We start from the raw sequence: 23,044 nt of genomic DNA, 5'->3' as shown, positions 1-23,044 counted from the left end.
CTGGATGTCCTAAGGATAGGTCATCAATATCCTAGGCCTGGACATCCCCTTACATACATGCGATGATGGACATTACATCATATGTGGATCGGGAAGATTTTGCTTAATGAAAGTTTTAAATGTTCACTCTCGTTTCTAAAAACTTCGCATTTATAAATAGTACAATCAAATATACCAAAATGCTGTAATACATCTTATCATCAAATTATACATACAATTATACATATACAGTTTGATGAAGCGGCGCTGTTACCTGAAATGTGTCACTAGAAATCTAAATCAAGTAGAACTTTTTATTACACTAGACATCTCCATAGTATATAGTCTGCAACACGCACAATCCATTACATTATCCAGTATCACCCAAAAGGTGTTTTTTTCTAAAACCAAAACCTTCTTCAAGCTCTACAAGTGCAACACTGGTCATATTGACCTATTAGACTAGGGTAGCTGCACTTGAACATCGGGCAGCAGCAAAGAAGCCACCTCTCCTTCCTCATCTGTGGGATAAATGTGATTTACCTGCTGTGAGGCAGTGACTGGTGTTACATGTGAGGGTCACTGTATGTTCCCCCCAGGATGCGCACGGAGACATATTGAGATTATGAGAAGGCATTGCAGTCACAGTCGTAGCTGTGGCTGCAATGCAGACTAACGTGAGAATAGGTCTTGGACATGTTGGTTGTCCGAGGCAGATTTAAGGGAAACCTGCTCTGGGCTTTTGTGTTTTTAAACAGAGTGCAAATGGCATTGGTGCTGTCTGTTTCATTCCAGGCCGGGTTTTCCATGTGGCTGAGGGCCACAGATTTAAGTTAAAAACCCTGCAGTATAGGGTTTGGGTGTGTCAGGGTCAGAGTCAGTGTCAGTCTGGTGTTTGGAGGAGTACAGACCAGAACGCTCTGCAGAGCTCCACCTGTGTGAGGCAACACAGGCCAGCAGAGCCAAACAGCCAGGGGAGCTGAGACACCTGGCACTCACAGTGTACACAGCGGTGCAGTCGCCCACAACAACTGGTCTCAAGAGGTGGACTGGCATGTTTAGTGACTGTAAACTGGAGGATATGGTTCCCAGCTGCGAACTGAAGGATATCATGTACTGTGTGATGCTGTGAGAACATTAACACGGCAGTGCAGTCATCCACGGCAACAGGTCAGAGGTAGACTGGTGTGTTTAGTGACTGTAATCCACAGGATATGTGCCCGTCTGTGAACCGGAGGTGGACTGTCTTGTTCCCGGCTGTGAACCAGAGGTGGACTGTCCTGTTTCCTGGCTGCGAACTGGGGAATATTGTGTGCTGTGTTGTTTGCATTGAACATTAAAGAGACATTTTGCTTTGAATTTTGCTGGGTCACTGCCTCATCACTGCATACGGTGCTACCGCGTCATCACACTGCCTAAAAAATGTGCGAATTCCCATGTTCACTTTTGTAGAGTAGAGGGCCCTCACCTTAAATATATTACATGAGGCGCCTGTTGTGAACTCTGTTCTCGAACTCCCTCCTGTGGTCAGGAATGGTATTTCTGTGAGTTCTGTCCATGGGTTCCCTCTGGTGGCTGAAAGTGGAGCTGCTGGTCTGGAGGTGGCTTCCTCAGCTGCATCGTTTAAGACTGGGCTGGTTCCCCTATTTAACTCTGCTCAGATCGTTACCTGATGCCAGTTGTCAATGTATCTGTACTGGTTCAGATCTCACTTGGATCTCCTGATGACCTGTTTACTTCAGCAGAAGCTAAGTCCCTGTTAAGCTCATTTGTTGTTCATTTGTGTGCTGAATATATTTCTGAGTACCTGCTAAGTTTTGTCCAGCTGGCTATTATGATATTGTCTCGCTAGCTGGAAGCTCTGGGTTGCAGAGTGGCACCTACCGCGCCGTGAGTCGGCGCGGGGGGTTTCTTGCTCACTCTGCGTGGCTTTTTTGTAGTTTTTTGTGCTGACCGCAAAGATCCCTTATCTATCTTCTGTCTATTTAGTAAATCGGGCCTCCTTTGCTGAAACCTGTCTCATTCCTATGTTTGTGCCTTCCTCTTAACTCACAGTCAATATATGTGGGGGGCTGCTCTTTTCCTTTGGGGAATTTCTCTGAGGCAAGGTGAGGCTATATTTCTCTTTAGGAGTAGTTACCTCTCAGGCTGTGAAGAGTCGTCTAGGCAGAGTCAGGTACGATCCACGGCTAATTCTAGTGTGTGTGATAATAGATTAGGGCTGCGGTCAGCAGAGCTCCCACTTCCCAGAGCTCGCTCTATTTTTCAGTTTTGACTATCAGGTCATTCCAGGTGCTCCTAACCACTAGGTCCAGCCATAACAGTACAACTGGCCAGAAAGTATTAATGCATCTCAACAGAGGGATAAGAGAAGTTCTGAGACCATTTTTTTTTCTCTGCAGTGTGTTTAGTCTTTTTTTTCCCCTAAACCTCTGGGTGGTTCAAGACTCAGGTGTAGATATGGACATTCAAGGTCTGTCCTCTTGTGTGGATAATCTCACTGCAAGGGTACAAGGCATTCAGGATTATATAGTTCAGAATCCTATGTTAGAGCCTAGAATCCCAATTCCTGATTTGTTTTCTGGGGATAGATCAAAGTTTCTGAATTTCAAGAATAATTGTAAACTGTTTCTTGCCCTGAAACCCCGCTCCTCTGGTGACCCTAGTCAGCAAGTAAAAATCATTATTTCCTTGTTGCGTGGTGACCCTCAAGACTGGGCATTCTCCCTTGCGCCAGGAGATCCTGCATTGCTTAATGTAGATGCGTTTTTCTGGTGCTTGGATTGCTCTATGACGAACCAAATTCTGTGGATCAGGCAGAGAAAATCTTGCTGGCTCTATGTCAGGGTCAGGATGATGCTGAAATGTATTGTCAGAAGTTTAGAAAGTGGTCTGTGCTTACTCAATGGAATCAGTGTGCTCTGGCAGCAATTTTCAGAAAGGGTCTTTCTGAGGGCCTTAAGGATGTTATGGTGGGGTTCCCCACGCCTGCTGGCCTGAATGAATCAATGTCCTTGGCTATTCAGATCGATCGGCGTTTGCGGGAGCGGAAAGTTGTGCACCATATGGCGGTGTCCTCTGAGCAGAGGCCTGAGCCTATGCAATGTGATAGGACTTTGACCAGAACTGAACAGCAAGAGCACAGACGTCAGAATGGGCTGTGTTTTTACTGTGGTGACTCCACTCATGCTATCTCTGATTGTCCTAAGCGCACTAAGCGGTCCGCTAGGTCTGTCACCATTGGTACTATACAGTCTAAATTTCTTTTGTCCGTTACTTTGATTTGTTCTTTGTCATCCTACTCTGTTATGGCATTTGTGGATTCAGGCGCAGCCCTGAATTTGATGGACTTAGAGTATGCCAGGCACTGTGGTTTTTTTCTTGGAGCCCTTGCAGCATCCTATTCCATTAAGGGGAATTGATGCTACGCCTTTGGCCAAGAAAAAGCCTCAGTACTGGACCCAGTTGACCATGTGCATGGCTCCTGCACATCGGGAAGATATTCGCTTTTTGGTGTTGCATAATTTGCATGATGTGGTCGTGTTGGGTTTGCCATGGCTACAGGTCCATAATCCAGTATTGGACTGGAAATCTATGTCTGTGTTCAGGTGGGGTTGTTAAGGGGCCCATGGTGATGTTCCAGCGTTGTCAATTTCTTCTTCCACTCCTTCTGAAGTACCTGAGTTCTTGTCAGATTACCAGGATGTATTTGATGAGCCCAAGCCCAGTGCCCTGCCTCCTCATAGGGATTGTGATTGTGCTATTAATTTGATTCCTGGTAGTAAGTTTCCTAAAGGCCGACTTTTCAATTTATCTGTGCCAGAACACGCCGCTATGCGGAGCTATATAAAGGACTCCTTGGAGAAAGGGCATATTCGCCCGTCGTCGTCACCGTTGGGAGCAGGGTTCTTTTTTGTGGCCAAGAAGGATGGTTCTCTGAGACCTTGTATAGATTACCGCCTTCTTAATAAAATCACGGTCAAATTTCAGTACCCTTTGCCTCTATTGTCTGATTTGTTTGCTCGGATTAAGGGGGCTAGTTGGTTTACCAAGATAGATCTTCGAGGAGCATATAATCTTGTGCGTATTAAGCAGGGCGATGAATGGAAAACCGCATTTAATACGCCCGAGGGCCATTTTGAGTATCTGGTGATGCCATTCGGGCTTTCTAATGCGCCATCTGTGTTCCAGTCCTTTATGCATGACATCTTCCGAAAGTATCTGGATAGATTCATGATAGTATATTTGGATGATATTTTGGTCTTTTAGGATGATTGGGAGTCTCATGTGAAGCAGGTCAGAATGGTGTTCCAAGTCCTTCGTGCTAATTCCTTGTTTGTGAAGGGGTCTAAGTGTCTCTTCGGAGTTCAGAAGGTTTCCTTTTTGGGCTTCATTTTTTCCCCTTCTACTATCGAGATGGATCCAGTTAAAGTCCAGGCTATTTATGATTGGACTCAGCCTACATCTGTAAAGAGCCTTCAGAAATTCTTGGGCTTTGCGAATTTTTACCGTCGCTTTATCGCTAATTTTTCTAGTGTTGTCAAACCACTGACTGATTTGACCAAGAAAGGTGCGGATGTGGTGAATTGGTCCTCTGCGGCCGTTGAGGCGTTTCAGGAGCTGAAACGTCGTTTTTCTTCGGCTCCTGTGTTGTGTCAGCCAGATGTTTCGCTCCCTTTTCAGGTCGAGGTTGATGCTTCTGAGATTGGAGCAGGGGCTGGTTTGTCTCAGAGAAGTTCTGATGGCTCTGTGATGAAGCCATGTGCTTTCTTTTCTAGAAAGTTTTCGCCTGCTGAGCGTAATTATGATGTTGGCAATCAGGAGTTGTTGGCCATGAAGTGGGCATTCGAGGAGTGGCGACATTGGCTTGAGGGCGCCAAGCATTGCGTGGTGGTCTTGACGGATCACAAGAATCTGACTTATCTCGAGTCTGCCAAGCGGTTGAACCCTAGACAGGCTCGATGGTCACTGTTTTTCTCCCGTTTCGATTTCGTGGTTTCATACCTTCCGGGTTCTAAGAATGTGAAGGCTGATGCCCTTTCTAGGAGTTTTGTGCCTGATTCTCCGGGAGTTTCTGAGCCGGCTGGTATTCTCAAAGAGGGGGCGATTTTGTCCGCCATCTCCCCTGATTTGCGGCGGGTTCTGCAGGAGTTTCAGGCGGATAGACTTGACCGCTGTCCTGCAGAGAGACTGTTTGTCCCTGATAGATGGACTAGTAGGGTTATCTCGGAAGTTAATTGTTCGGTGCTGGCTGGTCATCCTGGAATTTTTGGTACCAGAGATTTGGTGGCTAGGTCCTTTTGGTGGCCTTCCTTGTCCCGGGATGTGCGTGCTTTTGTGCAGTCCTGTGGGACTTGTGCTCGGGTGAAGCCCTGCTGTTCTCGTGCCCGTGGGTTACTTTTGCCCTTGCAGGTCCCGAAGAGGCCCTGGACGCATGTTTCCATGGATTTTATTTCAGATCTCCCTGTCTCTCAAAGGATGTCGGTCATCTGGGTGGTTTGTGATCGCTTCTCTAAGATGGTCCATTTGGTACCCTTGCCTAAGTTGCCTTCATCCTCTGATTTGGTTCCGTTGTTTTTCCAGCATGTGGTTCGTTTGCATGGAATTCCGGAGAACATTGTGTCGGACAGAGGTTCCCAGTTTGTTTCGAGGTTTTGGCGGTCCTTTTGTGCTAAGATGGGCATTGATTTGTCTTTTTCTTCTGCTTTCCATCCTCAGACAAATGGCCAAACTGAACGAACCAATCAGACTTTGGAGACCTATCTGAGATGCTTTGTTTCTGCTGATCAGGATGATTGGGTGACCTTCTTGCCTTTGGCTGAGTTCGCCCTTAATAATCGGGCCAGTTCGGCTACTTTGGTTTCACGTTTTTATTGTAATTCTGGTTTCCATCCTCGTTTCTCTTCAGGGCAGGTTGAGCCTTCGAACTGTCCTGGTGTGGATTCTGTGGTGGACAGGTTGCAGCAAATTTGGACTCATGTAGTGGACAATTTGACATTGTCACAGGAGAAGGCTCAATGTTTCGCTAACCGCCGTCGCCGTGTTGGTCCTCGACTTCGTGTTGGGGATCTGGTTTGGCTGTCATCTCGTTATGTTCCTATGAAGGTTTCTTCTCCTAAGTTTAAGCCTCGTTATATAGGGCCTTATAAGATTTCTGAAATCCTCAATCCTGTGTCATTTCGTTTGGACCTTCCAGCTTCTTTTGCCATCCATAATGTGTTCCATAGGTCGTTGTTGCAGAGATATGTGGCGCCTATGGTTCCTTCCGTTGACCCTCCTGCTCCGGTGTTGGTCGAGGGAGAATTGGAGTATGTGGTGGAGAAGATTTTGGATTCTCGTATCTCGAGACGGAAACTTCAGTATCTGGTCAAATGGAAGGGCTATGGTCAGGAAGATAATTCCTGGGTTCTTGCCTCTGATGTCCATTCTGCCGATTTGGTTCGTGCCTTTCATTTGGCTCGTCCTAATCGTCCGGGGGGTTCTGGTGAGGGTTCGGTGACCCCTCCTCAAGGGGGGGGGGTACTGTTGTGAACTCTGTTCTCGAACTCCCTCCTGTGGTCAGGAATGGTATTTCTGTGAGTTCTGTCCGTGGGTTCCCTCTGGTGGCTGAAAGTAGAGCTGCTGGTCTGGAGGTGGCTTCCTCAGATGCATCGTTTAAGACTGGGCTGGTTCCCCTATTTAACTCTGCTCAGATCGTTACCTGATGCCAGTTGTCAATGTATCTGTACTGGTTCAGATCTCACTTGGATCTCCTGATGACCTGTCTACTTCAGCAGAAGCTAAGTCCCTGTTAAGCTCATTTGTTGTTCATTTGTGTGCTGAATATATTTCTGAGTACCTGCTAAGTTTTATCCAGCTGGCTATCATGATATTGTCTCGCTAGCTGGAAGCTCTGGGTTGCAGAGTGGCACCTACCGCGCCGTGAGTCGGCGCGGGGGGTTTCTTGCTCACTCTGCGTGGCTTTTTTGTAGTTTTTTGTGCTGACTGCAAAGATCCCTTATCTATCTTCTGTCTATTTAGTAAGTCGGGCCTCCTTTGCTGAAACCTGTCTCATTCCTATGTTTGTGCCTTCCTCTTAACTCACAGTCAATATATGTGGGGGGCTGCTCTTTTCCTTTGGGGAATTTCTCTGAGGCAAGGTGAGGCTATATTTCTCTTTAGGAGTAGTTACCTCTCAGGCTGTGAAGAGTCGCCTAGGCAGAGTCAGGTACGATCCACGGCTAATTCTAGTGTGTGTGATAATAGATTAGGGCTGCGGTCAGCAGAGCTCTCACTTCCCAGAGCTCGCTCTATTTTTCAGTTTTGACTATCAGGTCATTCCAGGTGCTCCTAACCACTAGGTCCAGCCATAACAGGCGCCATCGTTCTTTATTATTTTGGCTTTATTTCTGACATCTGGTTATTTAGCATACTTTATTGAAATCCAAATGTTACTATTTTATTATTATAAGTGATTATGTGCAATAATAACATGTCATATTATGGTATGTATAAAAGCTGCAAACAGCCTGCAATGTACTACTGTATTGCTGTTTGTATTTTGGCTTTTTCAGTTAGAAATGTACAGCAACACTGTATTAGTGCAACACCTATAAGAATTCAGGGTGCCAGAATTTCCTTTGTTCCGGAACTAAGATGCATACAGCATAGGCAGGTGCAGTAAAATAAATCTGCCAGCAGGGTGATATAGCGGCACCATAGTCAGCTAACAAGTAACACGTGATATTATGGTGCGCCACTCCAGGGCTTGCTACGGGCCACAGAGAAATATGTGCACAGATCCAGCCGGAGCTGCTGTTGTAGTAGTTTGCCCCAGATGAAGGAGAAAAGCTCACTAGTATGAGAATACAGGCAGTAAACGAGGGAGAGGATTGGCACAGCAGAAGGGAACATTGAGGCTAATTTCTGACTGTGAAGAGTATATCTGCCCAAAAAGCAAACAGTTTCCTAGACTAGAGGGAAGAAGACTCGCCACACCAGAGATCTCTGTAAGCAGATGCCTGAGGGTGAAGAGGAATCTCATGATAGAGAGACGTAGAATATTAGTGTTTATGTAGGAGAGACTATGATGCCATAATTGTGAAAGTAGTAAATATCACTAAACTATTGTAGGGCATTACTTTAAAGGGAACCTGTCAACAGGTTTGGCCAATACCAGTTACAAACACCCCCTTTCAGGCTCACATGCACCATTCTATAATGCAGTATATAAGCCACCAATCCATGCTGTAAGAGAAGAAAAATAACTTTTATTATACTCACCTGCAAACATTAATACATTTCTGGGGTTTTTTTCAGTTAAGCTGGGGTGCAGAGTGTACATTAATGAGAAAAAAATGAACTTTTTTGAATTTACCAAATGGCTGCAATGAAACAAAGAGTGAAAAATGTAAATGGGTCTGAATTAGTGTTGAGCGATACCTTCCGATATACAAAGGTATCGGTATCGGATTGGATCGGCCGATATCCAAAAAATATCGGATATCGCCGATACCGATACCCGATACCAATGCATATCAATGGGACACAAAATATCGGAATGGTTCCCAGGGTCTGAAGGAGAGGAAACTCTCCTTCAGGCCCTGGGATCCATATTCAAGTATAAAATAAAGAATAAAAATAAAAAATATTGATATACTCACCCCTCTGACGGCCCTGGCTCTCACCGGTCCCAGCGTCTGCCTCCGTTCATAAGAAAGCAGAGTTAAGGACCTGTGACGGCTTGTGATTGGTCGCGTTACCGCTCATGTGACCGCTCACGCGACCAATCACAAGCCGCAACGTCATCGAAGGTCCTTCACTCCCTGCATTCTTAGGAACGGAGGCACCGCTAAGAGCAGGGGCCGCCGGAGGGGTGAGTATATCAATATTTTTATTATTTATTTTTTACATGAATATGGATCCCAGGGCCTGAAGGAGAGTTTCCTCTCCTCCAGACCCTGGGAACCATACGCACCGCACACTTCCGATTCCCGATATCGCATAAATATCGGAACTCGGAATCGGAATTCCGATACAGCAAATATCGGCCGATACCCGATATTTGCAGTATCGGAATGCTCAACACTAGTCTGAATACTTTCCGTACCCACTGTATGTCTCCATATGCCAATAATATCATTGTGCCACTATAGTTGTAATTAGCATTACTGGTTAGTGGCTCTCTCAGATGTTTCGGCCCCTTAGCTGAACCATTAGCTATGCCCCTGCACTCTACCCATTTCTGTTATTATTGTACACACAAGGAGGGCAACAAAATCAATAAAGGGGATGGGAGAACTACAATACCCAGATAGATTAGCGAAATTAGGATTATTTAGTCTAGAAAAAAGACGACTGAGGGGCGATCTAATAACCATGTATAAGTATATAAGGGGACAATACAAATATCTCGCTGAGGATCTGTTTATGCCAAGGAAGGTGACGGGCACAAGGGGGCATTCTTTGCGTCTGGAGGAGAGAAGGTTTTTCCACCAACATAGAAGAGGATTCTTTACTGTTAGGGCAGTGAGAATCTGGAATTGCTTGCCTGAGGAGGTGGTGATGGCGAACTCAGTCGAGGGGTTCAAGAGAGGCCTGGATGTCTTCCTGGAGCAGAACAATATTGTATCATACAATTATTAGGTTCTGTAGAAGGACGTAGATCTGGGGATTTATTATGATGGAATATAGGCTGAACTGGATGGACTAATGTCTTTTTTCGGCCTTACTATGTTACTATGTTACTATATCATCACTGAGGTCTAATAGGTTATTTGTGAATCAATCCATATTAAAGAAAAGACCAATGTTGAAAGTGTTTTCAACATCAGCTCCAAATAAAATGTTTTAAAGTCTGGATCCCCCAGGAGAAACCCCTGTAAATGCAAATTTGCTACATTTCAAACACTAAATGCAAATGGCAATAATGAATACAGATAGATGATTTCCCTTTCTATCTTATCTGGTTGTTGAGCTTTAGGGGAGATCAGCCTTCTGTGAAATTATGAACATTAGCATTCTCTGAAATCTGTGACCTAATTCCATGGTGATTCTCATTTCAGGTTTCTGTTGCTTTATTCTCGGTTTCCCATAGCATATGTTTCATCCAAGTCCCTATTGGTCTCAGCGTTGCGGTGCAGTCAGACTGTAGCAGACAGAGAGCTTCAGGGCATTCAACATAAAAACCCATCTGCCCACTGTTTCTCCATGAAGCCTTTCCAGAATTCCTTAACTTTTTTGATTTACATACATGTAAAAGGAAATACACTTCCTTTGTGTACATCCTGTATAGACGGAACAGACGTGTGTTTTATATTTGCTGCAATGGCTGGTAGATAATAATTACAAAAGTAGCAAATTAATCGTAAGTTCACACAGGACTTTTTTGCTGCGTATTTTTGCTGCTTTTTTTATGCTAATTTTCAGCTGCTTTTTACAGTACTAGCAAAGCCTATGAGAATTCAGAAATCTCATGCACACACATGGTTTTTTGTTTGATCAGTATTTTGTGCTTTGCTGCATTTTTTGACATGGAGCATGTCACTTCTTTCAGCGTTTTTGCTGCATTTTTTCACCCATTGACTTGAATGGGTGTTGAAAAAAATGCAGCAAAAATGCAGGTATCAATATTTGCTGCGTTTTTTTCTGCTGAAAATACAAGGACACACCAAATACGCAACAAAAAACGCACCAAAAACGCACCTAAACCTGAGTTTGTGATGCAGCTTCTTTCCTGCTAAGATTTCTAAGATTCAGGTTTTGCTGCAGAAAAAAAAGCAGCAAAAACGCCCTGTGTGAACTTACCCTAATTATTCAGTAAAAACCAAGTTTACACACTTGTACATGCCTCTTAGGCTATGTTTCCACGTTTAGGAAACGTAACGCTTTGGACGCAGTGGATACCCCGCTCCGCACAAAGCACCGCCCCCCTTTGTACACACGGTGATTCCGGATGTGTTCATTGAGCACATCCGGAATCACCGCATCCTATCCATTGAGTGGGTTTTCTATCTTGCGGAGACGGAGCGTCTCCGCTAGATAAATAGACATGCCGCGGTCTAGAAAGATGTGCTGCATGTGCGTAAACGCAGGGCTGCCGTATGTGGCCGTGTGCACATAGTAGAGATGGGATTTCATAAAATCCCCACCACTATGCTGTAACATCTGGACGCTCCAGATTGGACGCTGCGGCTGTACACAGCGTCCAATCTGCAGCAAATCCTGATGTAATACACCACGTGGAAACATGCCCTAAATTAATTTGATGTGTCTGAAAAGTGTTGTGTGCCTCCATGTGCCCTAAAACCACTCGTCATGAGTTTGACCAGCGGGGATGCCATGACCCTCTGACCAGCTCTGCGCAGATTATCGGAGCTGGGCAAAAACGGAATGAGACAGCCAAAAGTCTGAAAATTTTAGAGCAGTCTGTGTCACGTTTTTGCGACTCTTCAAAGCTTTTTATGCCACAATTTTGACATAAAACATTGATAAAAAAGGATATTGTGAAGACTGCTTAGCTATTGTCATGATCCAGGTCGGGGTATCTTTTTTTTCCATCTCTTTCCTGTCCTGGTCATGTGTGGGTTAACCTTTCTCTGCCTCTCTTTGGTGCATGGTCGGCTATTTCTCTGCGCTGCTGCTGACAGCCCATGTCAGTTATAGTTCCAGTCTTCGGCTTGAGCAGCTGACCCCATTACACCTTGATTTGCCCTCTTGCTGTTTCTTGACTCCCAGTGCTTGCACGTTCCCCATAACCGTCCCTGACTTAGCCTTTTCCCCTGAGACCAGACCCTGTTGTGTTTTGACTCAGCTAGTTTTCTGACCTGTGTCTCTGTCTATCGTCCTCGGTATTCCGGCTCTGACCTTCTGGCTTGTTTCTGACTATGCACTCGTTTCTCCCCACTGGTACCGCGCTCCTGTCTGTTACCAACCTGGCTTTATTGACTATCCTTCCGCCCCTTTGTGAAGGCCGCTGCGGCACCACAGGTTTCCGTTAGTTGTGCCTTACTGAGTCCTCTGCTCTATCGCCCACTGGTGGAAGTCTCTCGTACCCACTCAGCAGCGGCACCACAGCTATGTTTTTTTGTTTAAAAAGCTTGGACTGTAAAATATGTAATATATAGAAGTGACCTTGATTTATTGACTCATTTTTGTACAAGGTGAGTAATGAGTTGTAGTGAGACATTCTTTTGAACATGTTATCATACTTTTTCAGTTTACAGTCATGTGGTTAACAAATCTGCACAGAGATTTTTTAACGATCTGCCTTGTCATCTGGCATTTTTCACTATTAGGACACTGGCCGTTAAAACATCATTTATTAAAAGTTATTTGAATAAATCTAAATGATTTTCCCCATTGAAAATTGTTTCCATGGAGAAGTCTTTAATATCGTGAGCAATGAAACCAATTTCCATAGACAAGAAGCAATCTTTTTTTTTTTTACTTTCCCTGGCTGGGAAAGATGTGAGGCGGTATATAAGCCGAGTACATGGCCACCTTGCCAGCAGGAGAGCTGACTGCCATGTTTGAAATCTGCAGTGCACCGCCTCAATATAGCTTTGTTTGACTCCTCTTTTGCTTTATCCATGCTGTTCATAGCTCTGCTATGTTTTAGTTACTACATAGTGTTTGAAACCATACTGTTATCCAGAGAATCAACCACCGAACCACCGAGAGGCACAAAAGTCTTGGACCAATTAAGTACATTGATGGTAACCCAAGTAAGGGAGAGGTTACTACTATAGATGAAGTTATTTATTCCAGTTGGTTCCTTCTCTGAGTATATACAATCTGTACTGCCCTATCACCAATCTGGGGCTGCCCTTTTTATTTAATAAAAGAGTGGGCAGCTCCAGACCGATGGTTTTCTTAAGTATCAATGTGTGTCAAAGGCTCATAAGAGCTCATTAAGTGCTCTTAATCCCACTTGCCCACTCCCTCTCCCAAAAAGGCCAGACTTTCTACCAAAGTCGGGTCTGCGCATCCAGGTTGTGATATCCTGGCATGCAGATTTGGATGACATAACTGTCTGCGGCAGCTCGCGAAGTGGAAAAAGTGAGATCTCCAAAGATCTTGCTCTTTCCACAAATCCAATGCTGCCGCATGCTCATACTTCACTAAGCTGTTACTAAAGGGTAACTGCTGTAATGATGCTACCGTTCAGTAACTACTTAGTAAAGTACAGTACGTGACAGCTTAGGATTAGCGCAGAGAGTGAGAGCTCGCAAGACGTTGATCTTTCACTGCTAGAGGGTCTTTGGAGGGCTGTGGGATCCCACTTTACATACCAGGATCCTACAACCTTTGAAGTTCACACATGACTTTGGTAAAAAGTTGGGCCCTTTCGTGGGGCATTAGAAGCATTTATGAGCAGTTTTGACACAAAATTATATTTAATGAAGTCACCGTTCTGTGTCTGCACACACTTACTAAATAAAAAGGGCAGCCTTAGACTAGTGATAGGTGCTCTTTAAAGAGGACCTGTCACCAGATCACATTTAGTTCATTTATTCTTGCTTCCCTGACTATTCTGTTTTGTTGTTTGTTTGTTTTTTCAAATCCGCTAATACAGGTCCACAGATATGAGCTTTTTTATTTTGTGCTAATTTTTATGATTTTTACAAGGGGGCATAGCTCATAAGATCTTTAAACGGGTGGTCCGGTTCAAATCAATAAGGCTGGTTTCACACTAGCGTACGGGAGGGCTGCAGATGGCAGCGTACTTCCTCCCTTCTTGCTCCCTGAAACCCCGCCTACCCTCCGCCTATGCCTCCTTGCGTTCAGCGGTGCCCTGTGTATCTATCTTTAACATTGGGTACGCAGGGACATACGCTGTATGAGGATGCCTCCGCATACGCCGTTTTGACGCTGCACCGAACGCAACATGTTGCATTTTGTAGCGGTCGGTGCAGCGCCAAAGCAATACCCAATGTTAAAGATAGGTACACAAGGCACCGCAGGATGCAAGGAGGCGTAGGCGGAGGGTAGGCATGGTTTCAGGGAGGAAGAAGGGAGGAAGTACGCTGCCATCCACAGCAATCCCGTACGCAAGTGTGAAACCAGCCTAAGTCTGCAGTAACTCGCTCCATACACTTATGAGCCGAGTCCCCAACCAGCGACTCGGCCAGCCAGTGGATGTGCCTGACTAGAGAGCGCGGCCTCGCTCCATCTAAGTGTATGGAGAGCGAGGCCGTGTCCACGCATACATACCCTCCATTGTCGGCTGAGAAACCGGCAAATCCCTGCAGTGCACAGTGAGTGAGCTGAGTGTTTTCATAAGTCTGCAGTCACCCCCCCCAGACAACCCCTCTAAGCATCACCCCTTTAAGACCATAAAAATTTAGCACTAAATGAAAAGAACCATATCTCTAAAATTGTATGGTAAATTTAAAGAAATACAAATAAAAAAAAGCCAGAAAAACCCAGAATAGTCAGGGGGAATAAAATAAGAACAAATACTGGTCACTTAGGACCAGGTGATAAGTCCTCTTCAAGGATTCTTGGTCTTAATATATTTTACATAAAATCTTCTCAGGACTGGATTTAGTTGTTGTCTACCACATAGATTCTTTGTATTTTATGACGTCACATTATATTGTCATCAATAGTTGCTCATAAAAATGATACTATTAGCTGGGCGTATAAGGTTTCTCCCTCTTCTTTGTATTTCATTTTATTCTGTTCTTTGTATAGCAACATGTCTACACCTTAATAAATCATTGCTTTAAAATAGCAAACAAAAAAACAAAACATGAACAATTTCCATTACTTAAAAGTCTGCATTTCTCAATATGATTCAAGCACATGTTTCTATAACTCCTGTCCATGACTCTGGTATCTGTGACATTTGGACACGTCACTTCATTCATTTGTTCCTACAGCCCTCTTGTGGACAAACCACAGAAAACTATTTAGGCTAGGACAATACGACAACAAGTGTTCCACGACTGCAATCCTCCGACCAGTCGTGCAGCTACAAAATATGGGCATCTTGTGTGTAACTTGCTGTTCCGCAACTTTTTATAAGCTGTGATTTTTCTGTAAAACGTGGCCAAGATCGCAGACACAAGATATGCGACTTGCACTGAAGTCTATGGCAAGTGAGCACACGACTTGTGACCAGTGTCAGAAATTCCATCACTTTTGGGGACAATTGTATTTCTCTTTCTATACAAGTATTACAGTATTGGACTGTAAAGACCCATTTTTTTCCCATCCTAAGTGCTCCTATTGGGTAATACAGTCTTTTAACTCCATGTGAAATCAGAGTGAAAACCTATCTACCTATGACTCCATAAAAACTAAAAGCCTACAGTAGTAGAGTTTTACTAGCCCAAACGGCAGCCAAATTCATGGCTCTGTAGAAAACAGAGCTATAATACAGCCACGTGCATGAGCCCTTACAATCACCCTCTCCCCGTGATACTTATTTTTCTCTGCGTGCAGCATTTTCAAGTGATCCACCACATTCGGAACTCTCAGAAGCAACCTTAGGGCTGTCCCACACGTCCAGATAATTCCGGTACCGGAATAAATCGGTACCGGAGTTATCCGTGTCCGTGTGCCTGGGAACTCACGGAGGCCATACGTGCGGCACACGTGTGCCGCCCGTATGGCGAGTGGGTACCACACGGAGCGTGTGGTACCCACTCTGCATCATGCTGAAGCCGCGATTCATATCCTCTCTGCAGTAGCGTTTGCTGCAGAGAAAATATGAATAATAGTGTTTAAAATAAAGATCTATGTGTCCGCCGCCCTCCCACCCCCTGTGCGCCCCCCCGCTGGTCAGAAAATACTTACCCGGGTCCCCCGTCGGCTGTCGCTCCTTCCTGGTCTGGCCGCGGCTTCTCCTGCATGCGGTCACGTGGGCCCGATCATTTACAGTCATGAATACGTGGCTCCACCTCCCATAGGGGCGGAGCCGACTATTCATGATTGTAAATGATCGGCCCCACGTGACCGCATACAGTAGGAGGCGCGGCCAGACCAGGAAGGAGCGAGGGAGCGGGTAAGTATTTTCTGACCAGCGGGGGGGCGCACAGGGGGTGGGGGGGCGGCGGACACCTAAATCTTTATTTTTAACACTATTCTTCATATTTTCTCTATAGCAAACGCTGCTACAGGGAAGATATGAATCGCGGCTTCAGCACCATGTGGGGGGGACAGCGCTTACTGTAGCGCTGTCTCCTGCACGCACACGGACCCCAGACGGAGAATGTCCGTGTGAGGTCCGTGTTTTACGCGGACCCATTGACTCTATTGGGTCCGTGTAAAACGTGCGCTCCCACGAACACTGACATGTCTCCGTGTTTGGCACACGGAGACACGGTCCGCAAAAAATCAATGACATCTGAACAGATGCATTGATTTTTATGGGTCTACGTGTGTCAGTGTCTCCGGTACGTGAGGAAACTGTCACCTCACGTACCGGAGCCACTGACGTGTGAAACCGGCCTTATAGCCTACAATAGCCCAGCTCACCAGCACCGGAGCTGCCGCAGCCCAACCCCCCAACCTTCTGTCACCTTTCCCACTATCCTGTAGGCCGGTTTCACACGTCAGTGGCTCCGGTACGTGAGGTGACAGTTTCCTCCCGTACCGGAGACACTGACACACGTAGACCCATAAAAATCAATGCATCTGTTCAGATGTCATTGATTTTTTGCCCACCGTGTCTCCGTGTGCCAAACACGGAGACATGTCAGTGTTCGTGGGAGCGCACGTTTTACACGGACCCAATAGAGTCAATGGGTCCGCGTAAAACACGGACCTCACACGGACATTCTCCGTCTGGGGTCCGTGTGCGTGCAGGAGACAGCGCTACAGTAAGCGCTGTCCCCCCCACATGGTACTGAAGCCGGTATTCATATCTTCCCTGTAGCAGCGTTTGCTATAGAGAAAATATGAAGAATAGTGTTAAAAATAAAGATTTAGGTGTCCGCCGCCCCCCCACCCCCTGTGCGCCCCCCCGCTGGTCAGAAAATACTTACCCGCTCCCTCGCTCCTTCCTGGTCTGGCCGCGCCTCCTACTGTATGCGGTCACGTGGGGCCGATCATTTACAATCATGAATAGTTGCTCCGCCCCTATGGGAGGTGGAGCCACATATTCATGACTGTAAATGATCGGGCCCACGTGACCGCATGCAGGAGAAGCCGCGGCCAGACCAGGAAAGAGCGACAGCCGACGGGGGACCCGGGCAAGTATTTTCTGACCAGCGGGGGGGGGCGCACAGGGGGTGGGAGGGCGGCGGACACATAGATCTTTATTTTAAACACTATTATTCATATTTTCTCTGCAGCAAACGCTACTGCAGAGAGGATATGAATCGCGGCTTCAGCATGATGCAGAGTGGGTACCACACGCTCCGTGTGGTACCCACTCGCCATACGGGCGGCACACGTGTGCCGCACGTATGGCCTCCGTGAGTTCCCAGGCACACGGACACGGATAACTCCGGTACCGATTTATTCCGGTACCGGAATTATCTGGACGTGTGGGACAGCCCGTAGACTGTAAGCCCACAAGGGCAGGGCCCGCTCCCCTCTGTACCAGTCTCATTGTTAGCTTGTTCAGTGTCATTTTTATTTGTATGTAACTCCTTCCCCTCTACTGTGGAATCATTGGTACTCTAAAAATAAATAATAATAATTAAAGGAGTTTCACCCATAAAATAAAAACATTGAAGATCCAGGTTTTTAATGTAACATGGTGCTCGGAACATCCAGGTCTAAGCAGACGTTTCACTGCAGCACCTGCTGAACAGTATGGGTAGTGCTAGATGGTGGGAATAGAAATGAAAGGTTGTCTATGGAATGCATGGATGGGGCAGGTCTGAGCTGTTCTCCGATCCAACTCACTGAGGGGTGTAGGGGACCCCTCTCTATGACTTTCAAATGTCCGAGCAGAACATATGGAAATATCAAGCTTTTATCTGTAAAGTGAACCTGACATCTGATACATGCTGCCCAATCCATGCGATATCAGCCAGGTATGTTTGTCTCTGAAACCCTGCGGTATTTCAAAGAAAATAGTAGCCGGCGGGGACTGAGCGGCACTGTACACTAGTCGTAGGGGTGACGTCTCCCCGCTCACTGCCAGGGACTGATAGGGCTCTACCTACATGTGTGACAATCCAGGGTAGAGGGCGGGGAGAAGCTGTGGAGCACCCACCTCTCCGACTTGTCTGCCGTGCAGCTCGGACCCCAGCGACTATTACACGTCTGTTTCTTTCTGAAACATCGGAGTGTCTCATTGTCAGACATACATGGCTCAGATCACACAGCCAGTGCCAGACATATATCAGATGTCAGGTTGTCTTTAATATATTAACATAATATACTTCCTATATAAAAACAACATTGTGGTGCTAAAACAGCAATTCCATGATCCCCCCTAAAAAATTTATTTAGACAAAGCAAGAAATTAACTGAAGCCAAGTATATATCACATGCAGCTAGAAAAGCGTTCTTATGTTCACAGAATAGAATATTCCCTTTGAGAGTTGTGACGTCATAGGCAGATTTACAAGCCATCAAGAGGCGAAATGTAATAGCACAGAATTACAATAACAGATCAATAAAAACATTGATAGTAGTATATATTATTTACACACTTATACATTACATAGATTTACTCTGTTATTTTATGGTGTAATAATTATTAAAGCCCTTAAAACACTTATTCCTGCAGAAACATATAGCAACTATCTATATAGGTGATAAATGGTGGATGAGGGGTGGTCTGACCGCTGAGACCCCTACAGATTGCTGGTATGCTGTTTCCATGAGGTCTCGTCTAGGTAGAGCTTGAATGCATTAGCTGTAGACCATGTCTTATTGCCCCATTCACAGCCTGTGGCACTTGCAGGAAAAGTTGAGATACATGAGACATTAAGTTGAAATTTGCCATGGACACCAACCAAAACCTAGCTTTCATTTTCTACTCTTTTATTTGTACTAAAATAACCAACTCACTGACCTCAACAAGCAATTAACCATATACTTCAATTAGAAAAATACATTTTAACATTACATTTTTTTTACTTTCAATGGTGGCCTACATTTCTTATTACTCCAAGAAAGTTATTTAGGCAAAAACAAGTCAGCCGGATTCCAAAACAATACACTTTTACACTAGAAGCCATTGAGTAATATATAGCATATACGCTTTATGGACAAAAGTATTGGGACACACATCTTCGTTTGGTGCCATTACAAAGATTTCTTTAACTAATGGGTCGCCCAAAAGAACTAATTGAATTTAAGTGTGGTCCTGTATCACTAGTCAGTTCATGAAATTTCTTCCCACCTAAATATTCCATGATCAATTGTGAGTGGTATTATTAGGAGCCGCAGAAACTCGGCCTCGAAGTGAAGACCACATAAAGTTACAGAGCAGGGTCACCGAGTGCTGAGGCCCATAAATGTCACCAATGCTCTGCTGACTCAATAACTGCTAGGATACAAAACTACCCTACAATTAAGTTTTCATTTTTATTTCATTAATCAATAATACACATGAAAATAAGCAGTTTTGTAATGGGCAGCAGGGTGGCTCAGTGGGTAATACTGTTGCTTTATAGCAATTGGGTCCTGGGATCAAATTCCACAAGGACAACATGTGCAAGGAGTTTGTATGTGCTCCCTGTGTTTGCGTGAGCTTCCTACCACATTCCTAAATGTCCAGGGAAGATTCCCAGGGACCACTGTGTTTAGGCCCCTAGCTGTATTTTGTTGGCCGCTGGCCATTAATTTTTTCTTACTCTGTGTTCACTACTGAATGCTGAGGCGCTGCAATGAGAGATTACATTCTGACAGCAGCGCCATCGTCAGGACGTACTTTGTGGGCGGAGTTAGCGCGTGATTTGTAGGATGGTCTAAATATCCAAACGGCCCTTGGCAGAAAACAGATTCCCCACCGCTGTGATAAGGTTTTATGGAGGAGGGAGGAGCTAGAGGCAAAGCTCCTCCCTCCTATCATCTACATACAGTATAATATTATCAGTAGCGCCTGCCATCTCCTGTCTCAGTAAGGGAAAAGTCTGTCCTCACTGACTACAGATTTTACCTCAGAACTGACAACTCTGATAATGATTGATCAATTTTGGCAGAGAAAGAAGCAGATTCCTCTGATAAGATGTGTTACGCTTTAATGTCAGTATGAGAGTTGTGCATCAGGAACTTCATGACACGGGTTTCCATGGCCAAACAACTACATGCAAGCCTTACATCACCAAGCACAATGCCAAGAGTTGGATGGAGCGACGTTAACAAAGACATCACTGGTTTCTGGAATAGCGGAAATGTGTTCTGTTGAGAGACAACTCCTCTGTCTGATAGTCTGATGGACAAGTCTGGGTTTATGAATGTAGGAGAACGTTAGGTGCCTGACTGCATTGTGCCAGCTGTAGAGTTAGGTGGAGGAGGGATAATGCTATGCGCTTGTTATTCTGGGTTCTAACTTTGGCCCCTTAGTTCCAGTGAAGGGGCAGCTTAGTGCTTCAGCATACAAATACATTTTGGATAATTGTATGCTTCCAGCTTTGTGAGAATAGTTTGATGAAGCCCCCTTTCTGTTCCAGCATGATTGTGGCCCACCCAATGCACCAAGCGAGGTCCATAATGGCATGCTAGGGTGAGTTTGGTGTGGACAAACATGACTGGCCTGCAAAGAGCCCTGACCTCAACCCCACCTTTGGGATGAACTAGAACAGAGATTAGTGAGCCAGGTTCTCTCAGCCAACATCAGTGTCTAACCTCAGAAATGTTCTTCTGGAAGACTGGACAAATATTCCCTCAGAAACCCTCTAAAATCAGGTAGAAAGCCTTTCCAGAACAGTGGAAGTTATTCTAGCTGAAAAGTGACAACCAACTCAATATTCCTGCCCACGGACTTCGAATGAGAAGCCATAAAAGCCCCAGCAGGTGTAATGTATAGGTGTCCCAATACTTTTGACCATATAGTGTAGAAGTTTTTTTTTTTTTTTTAAATCCAGACAAGAATGTGGTGTGAACAAAGCCTTAACATTTCAGAAATGTCCATTGTGCATGAGAGTAATTCTGAAATGTGCAATCAAAAAAATGTGACTCCAGACTAAATCGCACAATAACTCTGTTGTGCACCCCTGAAACTTTGAGGCCCCCCTTGTCACTGTCTGGATTTTCCCAGTGAACACAAGTCATTGAAGGCTGAAGGTTAAACAAGGCAAATCAACCATGTATGTCTAGACAAGGCAAAACAAACCAAAACTGCAGCAAAAAAGAAGTACTAAGCAATGTCATCCTCTGGCCCCAAGGTCACACAGACGCAGGCGGACCACCTTGACATCCACACTCGGTGATTGGGGACAATGCTCATAGAGATACAGTAGCAATCACTTAGAAATCTACAAGTAAAGCTACAATGCTTACAAAGCCCCATTCATACAAGAATTCATTCATACATTTTTTCCATTACAATAAATGACCATAGGCTCTTTTTTTTTTTTTTGCATTTCTCCCTGCAGCCTACAAATGTCTTGTTATTAACCATGTCCTTGCCGCACACCCGATCAATGCATGCAGGATACATAAAGCGTTGATATATGTAAGACATGGGATGGGATGGGAACATTGATTACTCACATTTAGGAGACACAAAGATCCAGTGGCTGCTCCAGAAGAAGAAGAAGAGAGGTGACTTAGATGATTTGGATGAGATGTGTCTTTCTGCTGGTGAATGGCAGACTGTGGTGGGGTTACTGGCCCTGCATGCTGCCTGCATCCTCTGCATCTGTCAGATGGGACCTCCCTGCTGCCTCAGGCTTTCACACACTCATGTGATGATGCGCAGCAATGTTCTCCACCACCTCCTGCCTGCAAATGGTGACATCAGGGGGAATAGTAATGATGGGATCTATCACAGAGAACAGTAGGAACATGCTGCTTGTCTGATATTTCCCTTTGCCTCATTTTAGCCACACAATTGCCATTGTTTTCTGCATTGTAATATCCCACAATAATACCCTATGTGACATGACATTCAGAATTGTGCTTAAATAAGATTGAGCGGCTTTTCCTCACTGCATCTTGTGTGATATGTGTCCTTTTCATTTATATGGTGTATGCGCTAACTGTACTTCATAATATAGCCCTGGTGTGATTAATGAATTATCCCTGCCATCAAGGATCTTTACATATGATACATTTACAGAAAACTCTAAGACTACGTTCCCATGATGAGTTTTTAGAGAGTTTTTGATGTTGCAGATTTTCTGCACCCGTTAAATAAAATAGGTTACCGTACTTGCAATTCTTCTAAAATATCTAGCATAAAGTACCAAATGTCATCGTGGGAACGTAGCCTGTTTTCGAGCTCTCACTCTTCTCTGTACGTGTTGTATTATATGCTACTTTAATGTCTGGTTTTGTCTGTACTTGTCCCCTCTGAATTGGAAAGTGCTATGCTATAGAATTAAATTATATTATTATTATTTTAAGAAATGATCTCTTATAGCTGGACATATTAAGGCTTTGTTCACATGTGTGGCACAGATTTGGAGCAAGGGAGGTCTGCTGATGTTTTATAAATGTTTATTCTGTACCCTGACTCAATTATGCATGTTATGGAGTGTAAGTGTCTGAAAATTCTTAATGATCTTAATGAAAAGACAACGATGGATAAATAGTTTAATACTGACACACCGTCACCTAATTACACTTGATTGCAGAATACACATTTGATGAGGCTTCTTTAAGCTGAATGAGTCCATAGACTTTAATAGGTCAGATGGATGTCTTTTTTTAAAAAACTTTATTGAAAAAAGAAGGTTTATTATACTTTTTAATACTCATAATTCCTGAAAATATAATGTTGAGGCTATACATTCAGTAAAGTGTCAACGGAAACCAGTAGTAAGGGCCATAAAGTTAGGCCATACGAAGGAAATGGCCAGAAATCTGTAGAAAAACTCTGATGTGTCTCTGAGCTCCATGAAACTCTTGAGTCCCGCTGTAATTTCACTTAAAATTGGCTATGTATTTCTGGGTATTGCTCACGGGTGACAGCAGGAAGCAAAAATGTTACCGTGTTCTTGGAGTTTGT

General features: G+C 44.7%; 1 protein-coding gene across 1 annotated transcript in view; it reads right to left on the bottom strand.

Annotated features, from left to right (window-relative positions):
• TRIM2 (tripartite motif containing 2) overlaps positions 1-21,803 on the bottom strand; it is a 141,164-nt gene extending 119,361 nt beyond the window's left edge. Inside the window, exon 1 of the mRNA XM_077279340.1 lies at positions 21,586-21,803. The gene's annotated coding sequence lies outside the window, so the exon portion shown is untranslated. The remainder of the gene's footprint in view (positions 1-21,585) is intronic.
• Positions 21,804-23,044: the final 1,241 nt, after the last annotated feature.

This window comes from Ranitomeya variabilis, chromosome 1 (genome assembly GCF_051348905.1).
Source record: "Ranitomeya variabilis isolate aRanVar5 chromosome 1, aRanVar5.hap1, whole genome shotgun sequence".
Classification (NCBI taxonomy): Eukaryota; Metazoa; Chordata; class Amphibia; order Anura; family Dendrobatidae; genus Ranitomeya; species Ranitomeya variabilis.
The sequence above is the reverse complement of the archived record's forward strand: the minus strand, read 5'-3'. Positions and strand labels throughout refer to the sequence as shown.